Source organism: Corvus hawaiiensis, chromosome 2 (assembly GCF_020740725.1).
Source record: "Corvus hawaiiensis isolate bCorHaw1 chromosome 2, bCorHaw1.pri.cur, whole genome shotgun sequence".
In the NCBI taxonomy this organism is placed as follows: Eukaryota; Metazoa; Chordata; class Aves; order Passeriformes; family Corvidae; genus Corvus; species Corvus hawaiiensis.
The window spans coordinates 26,460,162-26,480,710 of record NC_063214.1 but is presented as its reverse complement, the minus strand read 5'-3'; the positions used below and the strand labels follow the sequence as shown (position 1 = coordinate 26,480,710).

The 20,549-nt window shown below is 44.5% G+C and overlaps 1 long non-coding RNA gene across 1 annotated transcript in view; it reads right to left on the bottom strand.

The window, feature by feature from the left end:
• Positions 1-493: 493 nt before the first annotated feature.
• LOC125322142 overlaps positions 494-20,549 on the bottom strand; it is a 55,749-nt gene continuing 35,693 nt past the window's right edge. Inside the window, exon 6 of the long non-coding RNA XR_007201865.1 lies at positions 494-1,557. This is a non-coding gene — a long non-coding RNA (uncharacterized LOC125322142). The remainder of the gene's footprint in view (positions 1,558-20,549) is intronic.

Here is a 20,549-nt window from a genome sequence, read left to right as displayed (position 1 = left end):
GCCTCCCTGGACAGCAGGTGATTCCAGCAAGTGTAGCGATTTCTCAGCTACAGGTGATTCCAGCTCTTGTGATTCAGCTCTTTTTGAAATCACCCAAGGCAAACTCGGGGACAGAGAGACAGGAGCCTCATTTGGCTATTCCACAGAGCAGCTTTTACTGTCCAGCAGCCCCTGTGAAGAGAAGGCCAGGGACAAAGACTCCCTGGTTAGAGGCAGAAACAGGGGGCTTTTTATGGGAAAGGCAGGGGGTGGGGTAGAAACTAATTTGCCAACTGGGTACAGGCTATTACCGTACAGAAACAAGGCTTGCTGAGGGTGGTTCACTTTCTCACCATGACCCGAGGAAGGTTGCTTATCTCTGGGGAGAGTCTTTTTGCCCTCAGGCCTCTGTCCTCCAAGGGAGTGCAGAGGGCTCTTGTGCCAAGGGCTCACAGCCCTCCACAAATAATATTAATAACAACTATAATAGCAAAAGTTAGTAGACAAAGGAACAGCAAAAGCAGAGGCAGAGGTGTTTCAGGTTCTTTTGGACTTCATTTGCTGAGCCAGAGAAGATAGGATTAGCAAAATCCACAAGGTGACACCAAATCATTAGGGTCAACCAAAGTAAAGGGACTCAAAAAATTCAGATGTGATAGTAGTTTCTCCATAAATCTCCCAGCTAGGATGTCACCCTCAGGCTGAATAGACTCTTGCAATGAAATAGTTGCCCTTCACTGGGTACTGCTGATTCTTTCCTGTCAAAGAAGATTTATTCATGGGAAATAATTAAAAAACAATTCAGAACTTTCTTCCCGTTTGAATGGATTATATTGCATTAATTAGTGGAGGGTGGGTTTTAGATTTTTTTTCTTTGTCCCCAAGGACAAGAGACATTTGTGCTTACCACAAGGTCTTCCTTTGCCCCAGACCTCTTCTTGCTACTTTAAATGATATACATTGTCCACCATGCTGTAATAGTGCTAAGCGTGGCATAATTTTTGGAAACAAAATGTCTCCCTCCCTCTTATTCTCTCGCACATATGGCATCTCAAAACGCAACGACAGACTATAAATTCCCACCAAGGTTATGGAGACTTTCATCTGAGACGAAGGAAAAGTTGGCTATTTTTTGATGGCCATTCTGTGTGAACTGTGAAGAAAACAACCACTGCCATCATCAGATTCAGTCATAAAAAGAGTGATATTAGAAAAGTGTTTTCTAGTATGACAGGTTGCTCCCAGCAAAGCACAGTCTTGCACTTTTGTGTTTGCATTGTGTGGTAGCCTTCCTTTGGCCAAGGTTTGTTTAAACCAGCAGATAATCTGACTCTGTTTTTCTTGAGATGTCCAAGGAATAATGTCTTGTGTCTTTTGGATCCAGCCACAATGTTATGTGTCAAGTTGAACTCTGGTCTTGGTTCTCTGTTTCTCACTGCTCACTGACACCTGCAGAGCTGGCTGGAAGGAGACACTGCTGCCTGGAAAGAGGCACCAGATTCCTCTGACTCCAATGCCTCAAAGGCCATGTTTCCAGCTTCTGGCCTTCAACCCCTCTGTTCCCCTCTGTTGTGGTGCCTGAAAAGGAGAGAGAAGAGCTGTAGTTATTTAACAGCATTAAAAATATCGATATAAATGGTGTACAGCAGAAAGTTAGGACCAGACACTGCGAACATGTAAAAGTGCTATTGCCCTGGCACTTGCATGATCTTTATAGCAATTTGGTAAGAGAGAGGGGTTTCAGAGCAGCATTAGTGCCTTTAAACATCCTCTTCACTGCAAAACTCAGGCAGTTGTGCAGAGCACAATGCAAGAGCAGTCAGGGTTTCCCTGGGTGGGCAGGGAGTCTGAAGAACAGCACCCGTTCAGCCTTGTGGTCCTGCTGGACATGAGGCAGGGTCTGGTGGGGGACCTGAGTGGGTATCTCTGCTGGCATGCAGCTCCCTGTACTGGGAAAGGGGTAGGCAATGAGGGTCGCTACCCTGCCCAGCACTTCCCAAGGAATCGGGCTCTGGTTTTCCGATGAAAACCTTCTTCGTGTGGCAAGCGTAGGGAGGGAACGGAGCTGAGGAGATTCATGTCTGCTAGCCCTGTGCTTTGCAGTCCTTTTTCTAATTGGGGTAAATAGAATCAGAATGACAAGTGCAGAGTGATGGCTTCGATGTGCTATATGTCTAGTGAGGAATTTGTGAAATATGTGTTTTTCTGTAGAGAGAGCACGGCTGTAAAGAAGGGCCAGAGTCAGCACAACCTCAGAGCGATGGAGAATAAAGCATTCTAGTTTTGTGGCCATTGATCTGATGACACTGTCGGTAATGGATGGACAAGGTTAGTCTCAGAATGTCTGATTTTTCTAAAATCGTTGCTGGAGTCAGACTTAAGGTTGCTTCACCGTGCAATTCTGTATTTACTGTTATTAGAGATTCTCATATCTTCACACTCGCTTTGAATTTCCTATGCTTTTAGTGACTGATGGGTTTGGAAGTTTTTTTAGAGAAGCATATAATTCTGCATAGATATTTTTATGTGATCATTTTTTGTTTACCTGAATTCTATTAATCTTCCCCTGCAGTCTGAGATCCATGTTTTTATATGGAATTTCATTTTGCAGTTAATTTTTTGCAGGATAAATCTTCTGGTTTTTCTTTCTTTTTCTTTTTCTTTGGGAGAAGGCTTAAATTCAGGTAAGAAGAGAGTCCTGTTTAATTAATCAAACCTAAATAGCACAGACAGGTTGCAGACCTGTTTGGGGCTATACTACAAGAGCAGCTATTCTTGGGGAAGTGCCTCCACAGAGAGGGAATTGTGTATATTTAATGACGTGCTGCACACTTTCCTCCATTAAAGGAACTTCTGAAGAAAGAGCTGCAGCAGAAGAAAGCAGGAACACGGCAACAAAACTGATGCTTGCAAAAAGAAATGAAGCACTCATGTATTCCCATAGCACTGCCTGCCACTGAGGGGCGTCAGCCCAGACTGTTAAATCCACATGTAGCTTTGAAGTCCCTCTGGATGCCCTACTGCTATGTAATTCCCAGATAACCATATTGTTAAAACACTCCCAGTTGCAACCTGCCAGAAGATGGTGTCCTATCCTATCAGACACAGGTCTCAGCACAGCAATCCAGGCATTCATGACTGATTATTGCAGCTAATATTTAGTGAAGAAGGCAGGCATCCTGGAAAAGCTCCAGTTGAGAAAACACAGCCTCTGGTCTCCCTAGCAACACCGATTACTGTGAGAACATCACCCGACTGCTCCCTCATTTGTACTGGCCACCAGTGAAGACAGAGTCACCTTCAAGGTCTCTGCCCCAATACTCCATGTCTGCCACGGGTTTTGTCTGAGCTGCAGAAGAAATTCACCTTTCTGCATAACCCCACGGTTACTTTGGCATGCAGGAACAAGCGGATCGTTGACTTCTGATTGAGGATAGAGTCTGTGCTGGAGACAGGATTTCACAGGGCTTTGGATCGTCGTATTACTTTCAGGAACAGTGAGAACCCTTGTGGTAATTCCTGCCCTCTCCACAGAGAACACTTCCCCAGGATGATCTTCCATCAATAAGCACACGCACAGAAGTCTAAACAAAAAAATCACCCTATAAACTACTGCATCTCTTGCTTTTACAGGGCAGAGGAGGGAAAAAGACATAAAACTTGTTACTTTAGTTTCTATTTTCCAGTGCTTGGATCTCTCTCAGACGGTGTGTCTCTGGAACTGCCCAAACTAACAAGAAAGCTGTTGTGGTTAGAAGTGTTATGTAGTATCTGGCCCATTAACTCACCCAGGGAGATTCCTATAAGCCCTGTGAGAGATTCCCATGCAAGCAAGGATACCTTTTCACAGCACTGCCTGGGGTTGTGAAACAATACCCCCAAATCAGCTCTTTGCCTTAAATCCGTATGCAGGTCCTGAGGAATGACCCACAAATCTTCTTTCAAATTTTTAATTCATTCCTTTCTGCTGAGTTCACTCCCCTTTTTTTGCTGTGTTTCCATGAACAATCTCACAAATCAGTTTACTGGCAAGGATGTTTGTAGAAATGGCAAATTTTAAGTCAGTATTGCATACTATTTGCAGAAAGTGCATTTCAAATTTGCTATTACAGGTCTCTTCACTGTCTCCATTAAAAAGCATTTCCACTAGAATAGAATTCAAAACACAGGCTCGTGTTTGCACCCCAAATCCCTCAGTAGCTGAAAGGAGAAAACTGATAGTAAGCAAAACTGTTCCATGTCCTTTCTTAAGCATAGTTCTGGTTATAAGAGCAGCTGTACTAGTTCAGAGCACAGGTCCGTGTACCATGGAATACTGTCTCCTGCAGCAACCATGAGAAGAAACTCAAGGAAATGTGTGAATGGAACCACTACTCTCTCAAAGACAAATATGCCACAGTATAAACCCATTGGGGACTTTGCTGTTGCTACCAATATCACAGGGATGTGTTCAAATATTCAGGTAAGGGGGATACTACGACTGATCAGACAAACTGATTGATTGATTGGTTGATCTTATTTTAAGTCAAGCAGTATACTCATGCTTTTAACATACAGTGATTTTCATGGAGAATAATAAATATTCTTCTGTGGCTCTCAAAAATAAACTGTTTTTAACCCACACTTCAAAATATTTTTGACTGATAACTCTGAGCAAAAACAAAAATGATCACAAATTATCGGACCTTGTGGCTTGACCATGAGCAAACTTGGACCTCAGTAGCAGATAACATCTGATGGAGCCAGGCAGGTTAAAATGGAAGCTATGCTTTTTATGAAAGAGCAAAGGTGATTAGCCAGAGCAAGAAACTCCCACATGAAGGAGAGGATTAGTCACATTTGAATGTCTTGAAATCAACAGCTGACCTCATCCAAAGAGTTGCTTCTTAGCTAAACACCTATTATGCTTTAGTCAACGACAAATAATTGGGTTCAACCCAGGGGTAACTGGGTGAAAATTAATGGCTTGTGATACTTGGAAGGTCAAAACAGATGATCTAGTAGTCCCTTTAGTCTTCATCTCTGAGTCCATGAATGCACAATGGACACATGGTTCATTATAAAGAGTGGTGCACAGCCTCGGCTGATATAAATAGACATTTGCACCGATTTATACTTGATAAGCATCTGGTCAGGCTTGCTCAGCTGCACACTCTGGCATGAGAAGTTGTCGAGACTAAAACTGAAAAATGGCTGTAGCCCATCAGAGCGCATGGACCAGATGGTGAGGGGGGCTTGCAGGAACCTCACCCGTGCACACGGCCCTCTCGGGGAAGTCTTGGTCTCATCCACAAGCCATTCCACTTGCAAGCTGAGGAGAGCAGATTCCTGGGGAGGTATGGAGCAAGCTCTGATGTCCAAGGGGAGTTTCCCTTGGTTGTGTGGGGCTATGGATAGTGTTGCTTTGCCCACAGTTTCTCCCAAGGAGGCCTCCCCATGAGGAGGACGCCATTCCCCAACCCAGTGCCATTCCTGGACATCCCACTGTGTTAGATTTACTAGTATTTTTTGTCCTAGGGTTTATAAAATTGAGAGCAATTGGGTTTCTTTCATGCTGCCATCAGGTTAGAGTAGTGACAGAGAACATTTCCTTTCCTATTGTCTGAAAGCTAATCTCAAAGGGAAAATTCAGGTTACTCTCAATTCCTGCCTGTTTTCACTTGTCTCCCCATGTATCGTGCTACTAGTGTTTTCCTGTTTCTGAAATACTTTTTAAGTATGTGTAGGTTATCATGCTCGCAGTAGTTGCTGTTTAACCAATCTCTCCAGACTTTATCCTTTTAATCTTTCTTTCTAAATCAATCCCTCCACTCCCTTGATCATTTCAGTTGCTCTCCTTTGAACAGCTCCTGTTTGTCAATAACTCTTCCTAATGACTCGTGTGGAACAGCAAATATGTGAAACTTCAAGGCATAACAAAACACAGGAGCAGCACAGGTTCTGAATCCTGAAGGCTGGGGATTTGCATCATAATGGAAGAGCTGCCTACAGGGAATTCGTGAGCACTGCCCAGAGTCCTGTCCTCCTGAAAGCTTCACACAGAGCCTATGGGACAGCTGGTGCAGGAAAGCCTGGCAGCATGCTGATGGATGTGCTCAAGTACCCAAGGCTGGGAGGTCATGTTCCAGCCTCATTACATGGGCAAGAGCTCTCTGTAGGTACAACAAACTGGCCTGGTTTGGGAGTGGTCTCAGGGAGAAACACTGCAGCTGTATTCCTAAAACAAATGGACACATACACTAGGACAGGGAACAGCCAGATGATGTGAGGTCACTCACTACAGCCCTGGACTACTTCCATATGATGCATATACACCCTCCCTACAGATGGGAAATAATGTTAAGAAGTGACACCATGGATAAAGGGAATTTTCTAAATGAAGAATTTTCTAAAATACAGAAATGCAGCCCAAATTGTAGTAATATAAGAGAATGTAAAGTGCAGCAAGGGAGATGTAAAATTGAGATTAAAGAGGGTATAATGGGCTTTGCTGAACAAATCATACCATGGCAAACCCATGCTCAGACTCTGTGGGCTTTTGACTTCCCCTTGGGAGCAAAATTGTGCAGTTCTCCCAAACAAGAGCTGATTACGAAGGAGAGCTCAGAGCAGGAAGAAGTTCCTCCCACAGCACAGGAGTCATGCTGCAGAGGCAGCCTTCATAACAACTTGCAGGACATAAGTATGGTGAGTCACCAGCTGGCATTCAGAGTACAAAGTTTCCTCAGCCATTCAGGTAAAATAGCTTCCTCAGACTGGCAGTGCTGCAGCTCCGTAAGTGTGGGGACATGAAGAGACCTCTCACAAAAGCTCCTTTATCTCTTCTCTGACTCCAGGTTTTGCTCAGGGTATTGGTTTTGGCCTACAAAAGAGCTGAAAATTACACAGTAGGGATAGTGGGTCTGTGGGTGCAGAGCCATGTCTGACCCAAGAGGAGGACAAATGTTGCCTTCTTTCCAAAAGTATCAGTTTTTGTTTAGACTGCATCACATTTCAGTGTTGTGGAAGAAGTTTGTTAGAAACTTGCATAGAAACGAGATGAGCAAGGATAAGAACCATGAGTCAATGTGCCCCACAGGAAGTGCCAAGTCAGCAGCACAATCCAGGGAATGGAATGACAGAGGGGTCCCGGTTTGGTGAGACCCAGGCAGACTCAGGATGCTCAGCTACCTTTGCAAGTCCCGCTCTTTCATGAGCCTGGGGGACAGCTGTAACTTGCAGGCTTTTATTCAGTCCCTGCACATTGTGGAGAGTTGTGCGTGCCATTCATTGCATGAGCCAACCTGAGGGCCTAAGGCTGCAGAGCAGTATGCTAAACTGCTGCTGGGCATGTGTGCAGCAGCTGCGAGGGTCAGCACACAGACCTTCGTGTGTGTAACACCAAATGGATGTTTTGCAGGCCTGATTTTCCTCCCTCATGACAGACCCAGCTTGGCCAGGCGTTGTTCTGCATGAGAGCTGGGTGAAATGATTGCACTGTGGAACTGAAAGCATCTCATTACAACAGGAGAGTTGTCTTTGAGGGAGGAAATGAAGAAAATCCCCTCCTCACCATACAAAAAGGTACTCTGGGGATGTCAACCTCTTCTCTCACACTGGTGGAAATCCCTCTGTAGGTGTGTGCTCTACAGCACTAGCAGAGCTCTGCCCATCAGTTCTTTCAAATAAGGTGGTTTAAACTTGCTGCCTTGCAAAGACAGGCAGGTGCATAATGGCCATCAATATTATCTTTAGGACTGCCTGGCTAACCAGAAGGATGAACCGTCCATAGCTAGAGTGGGACAAGGCTTGTGGAAAACAATGCATTTTTCTTCTCTGGGGTTTTTCACCTGGGTGAGAGGAGGGAATAATTTTTAGATGTTTCTCCCAGGCTGAAAAGGGTCAGCGGCATGAGAGATGTCACAGCAGATAAAATTGCAAAATTCCAAGTGGATGGTAAGCATCTTCGAATGCCCAAGGAAGGGGAGTTCAGAGCAGATGAGCTCTTAAGCAAAGCAGTCAGTGGCTTATTCAAATAGCTTTTTGTACAAACGCCTGCGGGACTGAGGGGCTGGGATGGAGTGTGATTATTGTAACTGTGTTTTACAAAGAAGCTAAAGATGATCCAATTACAAAACAGAGCACCTTACCTCAGAACAAGGAGAAAACACTGAAAAAAATCGTTAAAGATAGAGTTAGAAAGCTTCCAGATGAGTCTAACGCAATAGAGATAAACCTGTCTGCCAGTTTCTCTAAGTGTGGCTTGTACTCCTCTAGCCTATTAGGATTCAGGGGAAGAGTTAATGAAATACTGGACTGAGGAGAAGGGGTGGTGGGGGGATATAATTTATTTAAACTTTTCAAAAGCCTTTTGATAAAGTCTTTCACAAGAGGCTATTAAAGAAATTTGTTGCCCGTAGGGTGGGAGGCAAAGTCCTGACATGGATTAAAACCTAGATAAGAGGTAAGAAACAAAGGAGGGGAATAAGCACCCAATTGTCTCCGTGAAAGGAGGTTAATAGCGAGATGCTCCAGGGATCAGCATCAGGACCAGGGATGTTCAATATGTTTATTAACGATCTAAGAGAAAGCAGACAACAACAGAAATACAAAATTTTGCTGATGGCACAGTTTACTTCTTGCAGTAAGTAATTGGCTGTGTTTGACTCTTTTCCTGTGTTCATGGCTTGTCTATGAATAGATCACCGGTTTTACTAATAGGTCTATAAATATAATTGGAGGTACAGCTCAGTCTTGTGAACAGTACTGAGACTGATTGCGGGAGGAGGCTTACAGGTGCTGGAACATCAGCCTGGGACAGATGCAGAGTCACAAAGCAAGAGGTTTTGCACATTCAGCCCTTCATCAGCTCTGTAAGTGCTGCTTACAGTAATTCTGCTGCTTCTGATGTCACTGTCTGCTAGGGCTCAAGAAGAACTGTGGTATGAGCCATGTCAGGATCCCCACCATCATCACTATTTCATACTTACACTCCTGGATGGCAGAAATCTGCTATGGGTTCATTTGAGCTATGGGCCCTTTGCCAGCACCCCCCAGCCATTGCCCTGTGGGCATTCATGCATGCACCTCTATGTGTATTACTTCTGCATTCCAAGTCCTGATTTGGCAAATTCTTCCCCGTGCAGCCAAGCTTTCTGCTGCAAGTTTTAGGAATTAAATGCACAGTTCACCACATCCCCATACTGCTGCCAGAGATGCTCTCTGGTGCTCTCTCAGGGTGCTGTGTCCTGCACCCTGCTCCATCCAGACCCACTTGCTGTGCTGCCTCCATGTGCTGGCCATATTCTGGCTCCTACTCACTTTCCATCACTCTGACTGAAACACTCAGCTCCTAGCAAGGTAGTTATTGTAGGCAAGTTAAAAGTCCTCCTTCACAGTCACTGCTGCCACATAAGTTTGTTCAATTCACTGTATTAAAGTCATTAGTGCCAGGCAGCCCTGGAGAAATGCTTTATGTCATCATTTTGCTCTACGACAACCATTTTTTTACAAAGTTGAGGTTGCTACTTCAAAGTACCTCAGCACTCGCTGGAAGATGCCTGTATTTACATCTTTTGTGAGACAATAAACAAGAAACATCTTAGAGACATGATTAGAAAAAAATCCATTTTTAGGTACTTTCTTAAATTGAGGCTTTATTGAATTGATGTCTAATAATCACACACTACCAGTCCAGACTTACCAACAGAACAACAGAAACCTTTTTTTTTTTCCTTGTGGTCATCAAATTTCAGTTTATGTTGGTCTCCTATAAAGAGAATATAAACTTTCTTAGCTGACCAGACCATGCAATTCCCATGCTGCTGGTTTGTCCCAGCTTTGTGTCAGTATGACAGATGACAAACAGCCACACCAGCACACTGGCTGTGAGGCTGTGAGGGTGACAGAGGAGGAAGAGGAGTGCTGGTCAGTCTATACAATTCCCTGGCACATGAAGTGTTACTGCCAAGGAAGGTACTCCCAGGTGATACCTGATTCGGTAGATCCTCTCTTGCACTCGGTGAGAAACTGCTGATTACTCAGAGGTTTATGTGCACCCTTTCTCCCGCCCCCTGCCAGGTTCTGAGGAATGAACCAAGGAACAGGGGTACTCTGGGGCATAAGCACCTTCAAGGACCAGTAGCAGCAGGGTTGATGCGGTTGTCCTCATGCTAATGAAGCCTGGTGTTTGAAGGCAGAGACTCCTCCTGCGATCTGCTGGCATTGTCACTTGACACTTCTCACCAGCTGGTGAGTAGGAAAAAAGAATGTTCTGGTGTCAGTGTAAAGTAAGCGGCTGCAGTGTGTAGTCAAGTTGCTGGAGGTTTCATAATGCTGTCTTCAGTCTTTTATATATATATGCAGCCATGTACGAGCAGAATGGCCTCCATTTCAAAGCTACTCCATTCTGTCAGAAACAAGCTGGAGCAGCCAGGCGACCGCTTGACTGATGTCACAGAGGGAAGGTGCTAAGAAGGCAAATGCAATACGAACTCAAGCTCAGCATGCTGCAAACAAATTGAGCTGCTGAGCTAAAGTTGTGAAGGAAAGAGATTTTCCGATTATTTGTACAGTGGTCTTAGACATCAGGGAAACAGGCAAGCTGGAAATGGAAATTCCCATTGATAAGAACAAATTTCCTATTATTGTCATTGCTGAAACCTGCAGAGATTAGTCACATTACTTGGAATTTTAAACAGTTTAAGTTAAAAACATTTGAGGAAAAACAGAGTGAGTAAAGTCATAGGAGTGATGGTCTGTGTTAAAGAAACCACTGCATTTTTTTAGTTACTCAATTCTCCAGAGCAGAGACTGATCCTTGTGTTTACTAGTAAAACTTTCTAAAGGGTGACTACTGGGGTCTTTCAGACTCCACTAAATTAATGATTTAATAATGATTCAGCTCATCTCTGTAGCATATGGAAATTAAAAATACAGTTATTGTGGAAGGATTCCAGTTTCAAAATTTGCTAGAGGTTTTATGCAGTCAACAGGAAACACCATCAATGGTTCTGAAATGTAGAGATGATTATTTTCTACTGTGAAAACATTACATTCAGGTTGAGGTAAAAGTCTACTGTTCCTCTAATTATGAAGGGGGAAGACGAAAGTGCTGGTCTAAGCAGTTTGTTGCCTCTGAAAGGTAGGTCTCAAGTCAATGAGGGGTGAAGATTGAGACAGACAGATGTGGAAATCAGTATAAAAAAAAATCATATTTGAATGTATTCAAAAGCACATTACACTGATATGCACTGATAGGAAGCAGCCTGGGAACCATAAATAAAGAGAGTGAAACACTGAGGACAATTATAAATAACTTAGAAGAATGATAAGCTCCTGGACTGCAAATTGGCATGAGAAGCTATTCAATGATCCATGTTTAACAGGGTGATTAGTGTATGACTGGTTAATAACAGTGCAGAGAAATGTCACTGGGAAAAGCAGATGTAGGCACCTGCATAAGCCTTTGGATAATACCAACAGCATGAACAGGTACAAAAATGCTAGGAAAAAAACATTGCTTTTGCATTGTGAGTGTCCCTGCACCTGGACACACATACACACCCACAAGAGGGCTCACACATGCCTGTCCAACTGATCACCTGGATGAGAGAATTAATAAAAGGTTTCACTCACTGCATGCTCCTTCAAACCTGTTGCAGCAGGAACTGTCAATCCCTGGAAGCAGCTACAGGGACCAGTGATCATGATTTGATTACACTGAATATGAGCACAGGGAGTATCCGGGCAAGAGACAATATATATATTTATATACCTGGCCCTTTGAAAAGGCAAACTTCTCAAGTGTCAAAAGTAAAATGTATTAGGAAAGAGCATATAAAGCACATGTATATATTTGTATAAACACCCGTTTGTATGTGTGAGAATTGGGAGCTCCTCCAGCAAAATTTCTGAGATGTCTCAGAGGCCACCATAGCACAGTCACTCCAGAAGATGACCAAGGAGAAAATCTCAGTAAGACTGAGCAATAAGAGAGATAGTGTGGAATTCAGAATGTTTATGTACCATGTTGAGAGGAAAAAAAAGGGAAAAATTGAAACAACCAGCATTAATTAGGAGATTGAAGTTCAAAACCAAGCATATAGACAAGCAGGCCCAAGATAAGGGAATCTGATGGCCAGCATAGTAGTCGGGAGAAATCAGACACCAGATCTGAGCTTTGTGACAAGAGCTCCAGCCCCAGCAGGTGAGGAGAAAGAGCCTCAGAACTTGTGGCCACTGCAGCAGCCTTGCAGATATCCTCAGGAGGAGAAGAGGAATTATAACAACAGAGCCTTGCCACAGAAGAGCACAGCAGCCTGCAGGAGTGTGGGAGTGGGGCTCAAGTAAAGAGCAAGCATTTTCCCACCTGTCAGCCAGGGAATACTAGCAGGATGGAGGGAGTGTGAGGTGGGAGAACCTCTGCTTTCTATTAGGGCTGCGTGGTGAGGACAGTGGGGAGAGGAATGGGGTGGTCAGGGGGTCCTCTGTTCTACTGAGGGAATGGGGAAAGTTTCTTCTCCCGTTGCTGAGCCAATGTGTCTGGGTGGCAGTGCCAGCCTGATGCTGGGTGTCACACTAACAGGTCCTTCGGGCTGTGGCGTTTCTAAAGTGTCTTTTCAGATCCCAGCATCACAGCTGATTCATGCCCAGGTAGCGAGTGGGGCCAGAGAGGCTGTCAAGATCACTCCCACATTCAATTACTCACCGCAGCCTGTGCACACACCTTGTCACTTGACCTCATCCCCTGCCCCTTCCCAGAGGTAGAGGTGCTTCCAGCAGCAGAGGGCTGCTGTCCTGTCTTCTCCCCTCCCTACAAAACAGCAGCTGATGAAGCCAGACTCCACAGGCAGGTTAAAGAGGGGATAAAACTGCTGCTTCCACATCCATCACCTCCCACAACTTTCATATAAAGAGCACAAGGGACTATGGTTGATGCCATGTCAGGACACTATGAGAAGCAGCAGAGAAAGAGAGAGGGGAAAAAATGGGTGCTGAACTGGGACCCACAGTACTAGCCTGGGGCTTTGCACTTGGCAGATCTTCATCACAGAAGACAACTTTGTGGCACTATTACCAGTCAGCACTTCTCCCTCACTCCCTCACTTTCCCTTTCATCTAGGTTGCTGCAGTTGCATTTAATGACACAACAGATGTATTCATTTGCATCTTTATACAGATCTCTAAGCTCTACAAATGGGTGGGTGGGCGTGACCCCATTTCCCCAAATTATTCAGCACCTTTCAGTTATGCATTTCTCTTTTCTAATGTCTTTTTGAAGTACATAGAAGCAGCAATGGAGAATTACTTTGCTGTTTTCTCTCCAGCATCTGGGACCCGATTGCTCCTCTGCCCATGTGAATCTCCTTTACAAGTCAACAGGAGCCACGGAGATGTCTGTGTACAGACACACTGCCTCCTCCACCACGTACACACACTTCCTGAAGAGGGGAAAAGCCACATTTACCTGACACACCCCCATGCTACATGGAAAATTCCTAGGGGGGAGAAATAAGGGAAAAACAAATGACACCCTGTCTGTTTATCAAGGGTGATGACATTTCTCTTGCTGTCATCAAGAGATGTGTGGTCGCATTTATGGTTGTGTGGGTGAGTTAAAATACCTCCTCTACACCGACTGAAGGCGGTTTCTGTGGAGCAGCTCAAGGCACACTCCCTGCTGATGACTCAGGGTGATGCTACTGCCAGGATGGAAGATCTGTCAGCACAGTGGGGTGCTGGTGTGTGCTCCTGAGAAATTCCTCTGCCCAGCGCCCAGGTTCCTGCCCCGCAGTCAATGGGTACCCTGCTAGAGCAAGAGGTTTTAAATGGGTGGGGTACAGCTTCGCACACAATGCCAGTTCCCATGGGAAAACACCTCGTGTTGCATTTCCTGTGAGTCTGGATCTCTGCCTGATAGCTGCACAGACTGAGGACAGAAGACAAGGAGAGGAGTAGAAAGAAGGGGAGAGTAAGGGCTGTTTCTCACTGGGCATACATACTTAGGCAACATAACAGGGGGCTGTCCCAAATGTTGCACTGCGAGGTCAGATGCATTGGAGAGAAAAGCTCCTGTCCTGACTCTTTTTCTACCTGCCCCTCCCTCTGATCAGGTGGCTCTGGCGCTATGTGTTGGTGAGAAGCTGTTGGTGTGACACCATGGGAGAGCACTGAGTGAGGATGCTGGTTGCCGTAGGCAGAGATCATCGCCAGTGCAATGTATGGGTTGCACTTTGTGTATAAAGCCATGGCTACAGATATATAATGTAATCCCGTCACTGTGAGTGTGCGGAGCACTGCTGTCAATCAAAGGTGCTTTGCATCGGTACATTTTCATATAAATATGTATGTTCCTTTGCTAACAGTATTATTATTTATTGTGTTACTGTCATGCCTCAAGGCTTCAGCAGGGACCAGGTTCCTGTTGTGCTGGGTGTCTCACACACATGGTGAGAGGCAGGCTGTGTTCTGTACAGCTTCCAGACTAAATACACCATAACAGGCACAGTCTGGGGTCCATAAGTAAAAAAAAGCATTTTGAAGTGCTGGATCCAGCTCGCCAGTGGCAGAGCTGGGAGCAGACCTGAGCTTGTGCTGACTTCCTATCCAACACTCTTTCCACTTCAGTGCTGAAAACTTGGCAGCTTTGGCTTCTTTTGGAGAAGTAAATGAATGAGACATTTCACAAGGCAGAAATTCCCTCTGAACCATCTTTCTGAATACCCCCATATACAGGAAGGCCAGGATGCACACAGAGGACAAAAGGTGCCTTGGGGAGGGAGTGGCATGTCCATCAGAAGTCTGACAGTGATTCTCTCTCACTGGCACCCCTGTGCAGAAACCAGCAGAGACCCCTTTGATGCCAGAGACATGGCATCCCACAGCCCAGTCCATGGCCACTGTCAGGAGTATACCCTAAGGCTCACACTGTATAATGTGAGATTTCTTCTCCTCCCAAAGCCCTAGCTGCACCTGAGCACAGGATATTCTTCTCTGACCCCTATGAAGTCTCGTAGGTTTTGGTAGCAGTGGAAGGGGGCACAGGCTGCCCAGTGCTGGAGGGTTCAGGGTCTGTCCTGTACTGGTCCCAATTAATCCTGTCTCTCCCCATAATGGGTGGGACACCAAGGCCATGGGCATTCAGAGGGGTCCCAGCCCTGCTGTGCCAACAGTGCTAAGGGAGAGCAGCACTGCTGGGGCAGGGGGCTCTGGCGGGGACCCAAGAGAGAATTGAAAAGCCAAGAAACAGGAGGAGATGTGAGGATGCACAAAAGGAGACACGGGAAAGGATAGAGCAGCAGATACAGGAGGAGGTGTGTTGAACAGCACAGGGCTTGGAACAACTTTTGAAGGGAGGGGCTCCTTGCCCCCTTAACCATGGGAGGGCAATGTGCCTGTGGGGTACCCACACTGGAGCAGAGACACTTCTGAATGGACAGCAGCCTGTGGCTGAACCAGGGTGGAGAAGGGTATTAGTGAGAGGAAAGAGCAGGAGAAGAAAAAAGCAAAAACCAGGAGCAGCAGCAAGAAAATTACCTCCCTACACTGCCCATCTCCTCACCAAAGGTACTGGCAGGGACTGGGTGTAAAACACAGTGCAAATGGAGGGCAGGGGGCTGGTGGGAGAGAGGTGCTGGGCTGAAGCTGAGTCTGGGGAACAGGAAAGAAAGAAGTTTCCCTCGGTGTTTAATTATCTAAGTCTTCTTTGTTTTCTATCAGCCAGATAAGTAAGTAAAAGTTCATGCTAATTAGAAATTAATAAAATTCAGTAAAATTCCCTGAACTGAGACTGTTTTGCCTGCAAAAGACACATATGAAAAAATGGGATGTTTTTAGCTGACAAGGCTGTAAGGAAAAGCTTCAGAAGTCAATTCAGGATTATTGACAAAGTCCTCAAAGCAGGAGTGCAAAAGGCTCCTAGTGTTTATCTCCTTATGAATCAGTACATGGCCACTGCATGTGCAAGAACAAACACCAGCAGATGACAATGGAAGCTGTGCACTCTTGGTGGCACAGGAGTCCAAGACTCAGCATCTAGGCCACAGCTGCTGAACAGATCTGGTGTCACCAAAGGAGCACTGAGTATTTTAAGACAGCCAGGTTTCCAGTCTTCACGAACCAACCAAAAAGAAGTGAAATACTGCTACACACTCTCCTTTTCTCATCTTCTCTGCAGAACCACATCTCTGGCCCATCAAGGCAGCCAATGACCAGGCACGCTGGCAGATGAAATTCTGGCAGACGCAAAAGCAGTAGGTCCCATCCACTGCCCACTGGTTCCCCTGTGCAGACGTGGACCAACCTGCACACAATACTGTACTAGTTTGAAAACAAACCAGAGTGGGAGGCGGCAAGTCAGAATAACAATTTAATAGGGAAATTAAAGAAAAGGAAAAAAATAAATGAAAACACTGGTTCAAACTGACAGAGTCAGGATACAACCTGACATCCTGTCAGTCAGGGTGGCGGTAGCAGTCCGATAAAATGGTGGCTGCAGTCCTCCTGAAGTGGTGGATGTGGTTCTGTTGAACCGGTGATCCTGTAGAAGGGTCTGCTCTTCCTCAGAAGGTCCAGTGGTGGCTATGGAGCTCCTGTCCTCTTGGAATCCAGTGGAAAGGTTGTCTGTGGTGTTCAGAATCTCAGATTATATCCAGGATGGAATGCTTGGCTCCTCCCTCTGGGTGGAGCATCTCACAATGGGGTGATGAGTCATGCAGCCAGGCATTGATTAGGCTCATTAACAGAAAGATAGTCCGGGAGCAGGAGGCAAGGAAACACTGCCCCACCTGGTTTCAACTGCTCATGAGGATGGCAATAGAATACACTGCAACCCAGGACCATCACCACGCCTGTAACGATTCTGTATCACAGTCACCACAGACACTGGTACAGAAACCCACTAGATTTCTGCTTCAAGCATAGGGCAAGCATCTGTCCCGATCAATACAGCTGGGACATCCAATGCAATTCAGGAAAGCCAGGGCACCTCTTCTGTCTCTCAGATGGCAAAATTCCACTTTATTTTGGCTGAAAATAGGTCCTTTCTTCTGCATATGCTGATAGGAGCTATGTTTTTTCTATCCTAATTACCTTTCACTCTAACATGAGCCTAAAAATGATCTGCTGAGGTGTATCTCAAAAAATCCCACGGAACTGTCCTTGTAAATTCAAGCATCAGCACCTGGGAAGAGAGGGAATCTCAAGGCTCCCCATTGAAACGGCTAGTGAAATTTAATAACACCAGTGGCAGTCAGATTTATGTAACTTTTATGAAATCAATAGTACTGGACTCTGCAAAATGACTTGAAGAGCAAGACCCCATACAAATGTAATTAAGCACAGATGGCAGCGTGCTTTCCATGCTCGTGAATAGCACTGCAAAGCTGTGTTCACTTTAACATTAACAGCAGTTGCCTTGAACTTGCTGTAGCTGATGTGAAAATGCCTCTGTCACAATTCAAGGCTGGTTTTAGTCCAACGGTCACTCATTTAAATAAAACTGGTGTCTGAGGTTCAATACTCTACAGCAAACAGGCAGGAGAGGAGATGGAGCTTGTGACATGAAGTTTCGCATACACATCCAAACCTCATTCAGCTGACTTCTGCCTCATGTTTTCCTCAAAGAAATCAAAAGATTTCTTCGCGGTGCAGGACCACTACCTCTTCACCCCAAAGCAATTGGGCCAACTAAGAGCTTAAGTGGGTTCATGGCACAGGGCACTGAGTGCTGTGCTGAGCACACACCCCTTTGAATAACCCCAGGTCATAGCCTCCTGCAGCTTCATGCAATGGCCTTTTGCTTCTTATGCCCCATGCCACCAGCACTCCCATCCCCTCCACCTGGCATCCTGGCTGACAGGGTCACACATGCAGCAAGGGACAAGAAAACAATCTGGGATTAAGACCTATGTGAAGTGAGCAGAAGGTGGCAAGATTCCAGTCAGTACACGAAACATAAATGTAGGTGGTTGAGAAATGGATGGGGGGAAAATGGCGATCACACATTTTTTTTCAGTTTTCCTTAACTGAATGTTTTATTTTCCTGTTGGATAAAAGGCACATGGAGGTAGAGAAGTAGATGTCACAAAACTGTCATCAGGCTGTTTTCCACACTTATTTTCTGAAATTTGAAATGACACTGAATGTTGAAGATTTGAAAAAATAAAAAAAAATCTTCACAGAGTTATCTGTACACCTCTGTCATAATCCTAAAAGGACAGATATTTTTAACAGCCTCAGGATAAAAAACATGTTAGGGGAGTTCAGAAAAGCTCAAGTGCTGCTACCACACAAAAATACTTTTAATCATTAAAGGCATGCCTCTTTAACCTTCTCGGCTGCCTCTGACACATACCCCAGCTTTGACTAACATCTCGCTCTCCCAGCACGGCGGTCTGTCTGTGCACACAGACCCTGGGATGTCACCTCACGGGCAGCGTGTGCACGGCTAAAGCTGGAACTTGTCGCTCCCTTGCAGAACCAGCCTCGAAAGGCTCTATTCAAGCACAGTTATCTAATGCAGTGGTTTTCAGCTTCCTCAGCTCTGCTAATGCCTTATGTACTATGTCAAAGGGAAACACAAAAGGTAAAGAAAAGTCATTCTAAGATCTCCAAAAGTAAGTTGATGATAAAGGGATCTGTACCACTATTAGGCCTTTTTTAGAGGTACACAAATAGGATTGAAAGCAATGGTAAGGTGCTTCAGTCTGTACAGAGGCATCTGTATTATTCTGCCCTTCTCTAGCTGCTGGCTACTTCACTATAACCAAAGATAGGAGCACCTTACTAAATTAGTCAGGAGTTGTGGAAAATTTGAAGACTATAACTTTTTTTTTTTCCCTAGTCCTAGTCTTCATTCCACTTTATTATATTTGTATCCTCTCTTTTCTTTGGAGCCTTCTCATCTATTTATTGAATTTATTTTCAGTGCTGAACCTATAATTTCCTACTAGTAAAAAGTCTTCTGGAATGGTTTCTTGGTGTGAAAGTATCATTTTGCTTTTACTGTGTTCATGAAAACTGGTAAATCTAAATTGCAGAATATTATGACATCAAACACCAGAAAATCAAACTAATTTTGTATAGGTGAGTTTCTGTCAACCTCCTCACACTATAGCTCACAAAACCCCCAAATGTTCTTACTTTCAAGCTGTTTAGTTTTCGTTTAGTTGGATTTTTTCTCTTTGTTGCCATATTTTCTTTTCCACTCATCAGACCATCCATAGGGTTGGGGGGTTTTTTGTGTTTAAAAGCCTGGTCTTTTTATCATGGTGGTTGTAGTGAAACAATAAACAAACATAATTCTATTACAATTTCATCAATCATCCTACAAGACTGTACAATTCCATTAGCAGGTTAGTTGGATGCTCAGTTTCCTGAAAGTGTGCCTGGATCTCCCACTTCAGTGTAGTGTGTGTGACTGATCCATTTCACACTCTGAATGCCTTGTCTGTTTGGATGATGGGCTTATGGGGGAAGGGAACATCTGCTCTCCACATTTGCATGGAGCTTCATACACTGAAGATCTCTTCTTAGCTGGTCACTACCAGTGGCTATAATCTTCATCATTACTAATAGAAAATAACTTCTTTTAAGATTCAACTTTTGGGATTTTTTTCTTTCAAATTATTAAAGGCAATTGTTCTCTATGAAGATTAGTTTATTTTACAAACATATACATAATATACAGTCTCCAAAGTTTAAATGAAGAGCATAGATTGAGGGGCATGAGAATTAAAAACATTTCTTTAAAAAACATTTCTTTAAAAAAAAGGTATCCAACCTAAGTTATTCTTTTACAGTTCCTCCTCTTACTATTCAATTACTTCTCTTATAGTTTTTCTGTATGGGGGGATTTATCTGCAAATTTGAGACTACTGCCCTAAATTAGTGGGGATTAGGAACCTTCACAATGGTGAAGTTAGGGCCTAATATACCTTTTACGTGGAACTGCAGTCGAAACATAAATGCACTCATCTCGTTCCTTTTCCTTCCCCTCTAAGAGCTCAGTAGAGTCAGGAGTACTTCTCTTTAAAGCTTCTTTCCAGCAAGGTTGTAACAGAACTGCGGTCCCAGAAGATGAAGGATTTTTTTTCTTAGATCTTCCAAGCAACATTCTAGGTTAATAGTGCTGCCTTCACTCTTTCCTCATCATGTACCTGTTTAAAAGGAACAAACATCTTCCAGTATGCCAGCCTGACAGAGCTCAGATGGGGGAAGATCAATATCTTACAGCCTTGGTAAGTGATTGCCTTTATGGCTTCAGTTGCTTTTAGGATTTGCTCCCTCTCATGTATATACGAGAGAGAAGCAATAACAGTGTTGCCTTAGCTGGCTGCTTTTGTGTTTAAAGCAATGATTTCTTGTGCTCATGCGCTGCCATGTTTTCTTGCTGGGATCCTTTGCTAGATTTTACCACAGCACTCCAGTTATCCCAGTTCACAGGGCTGTGAAATAGCCCAAGAAGTACCATGACACGCATTTGACTCATGAATATGCACTCATTCTCACTGACTCTGTGACAATCACATTACATTCTCTGCAGTACTACTGTCAAAGCTGGAGTGTGCCAGGTAGCTCGTGTGCTGTCC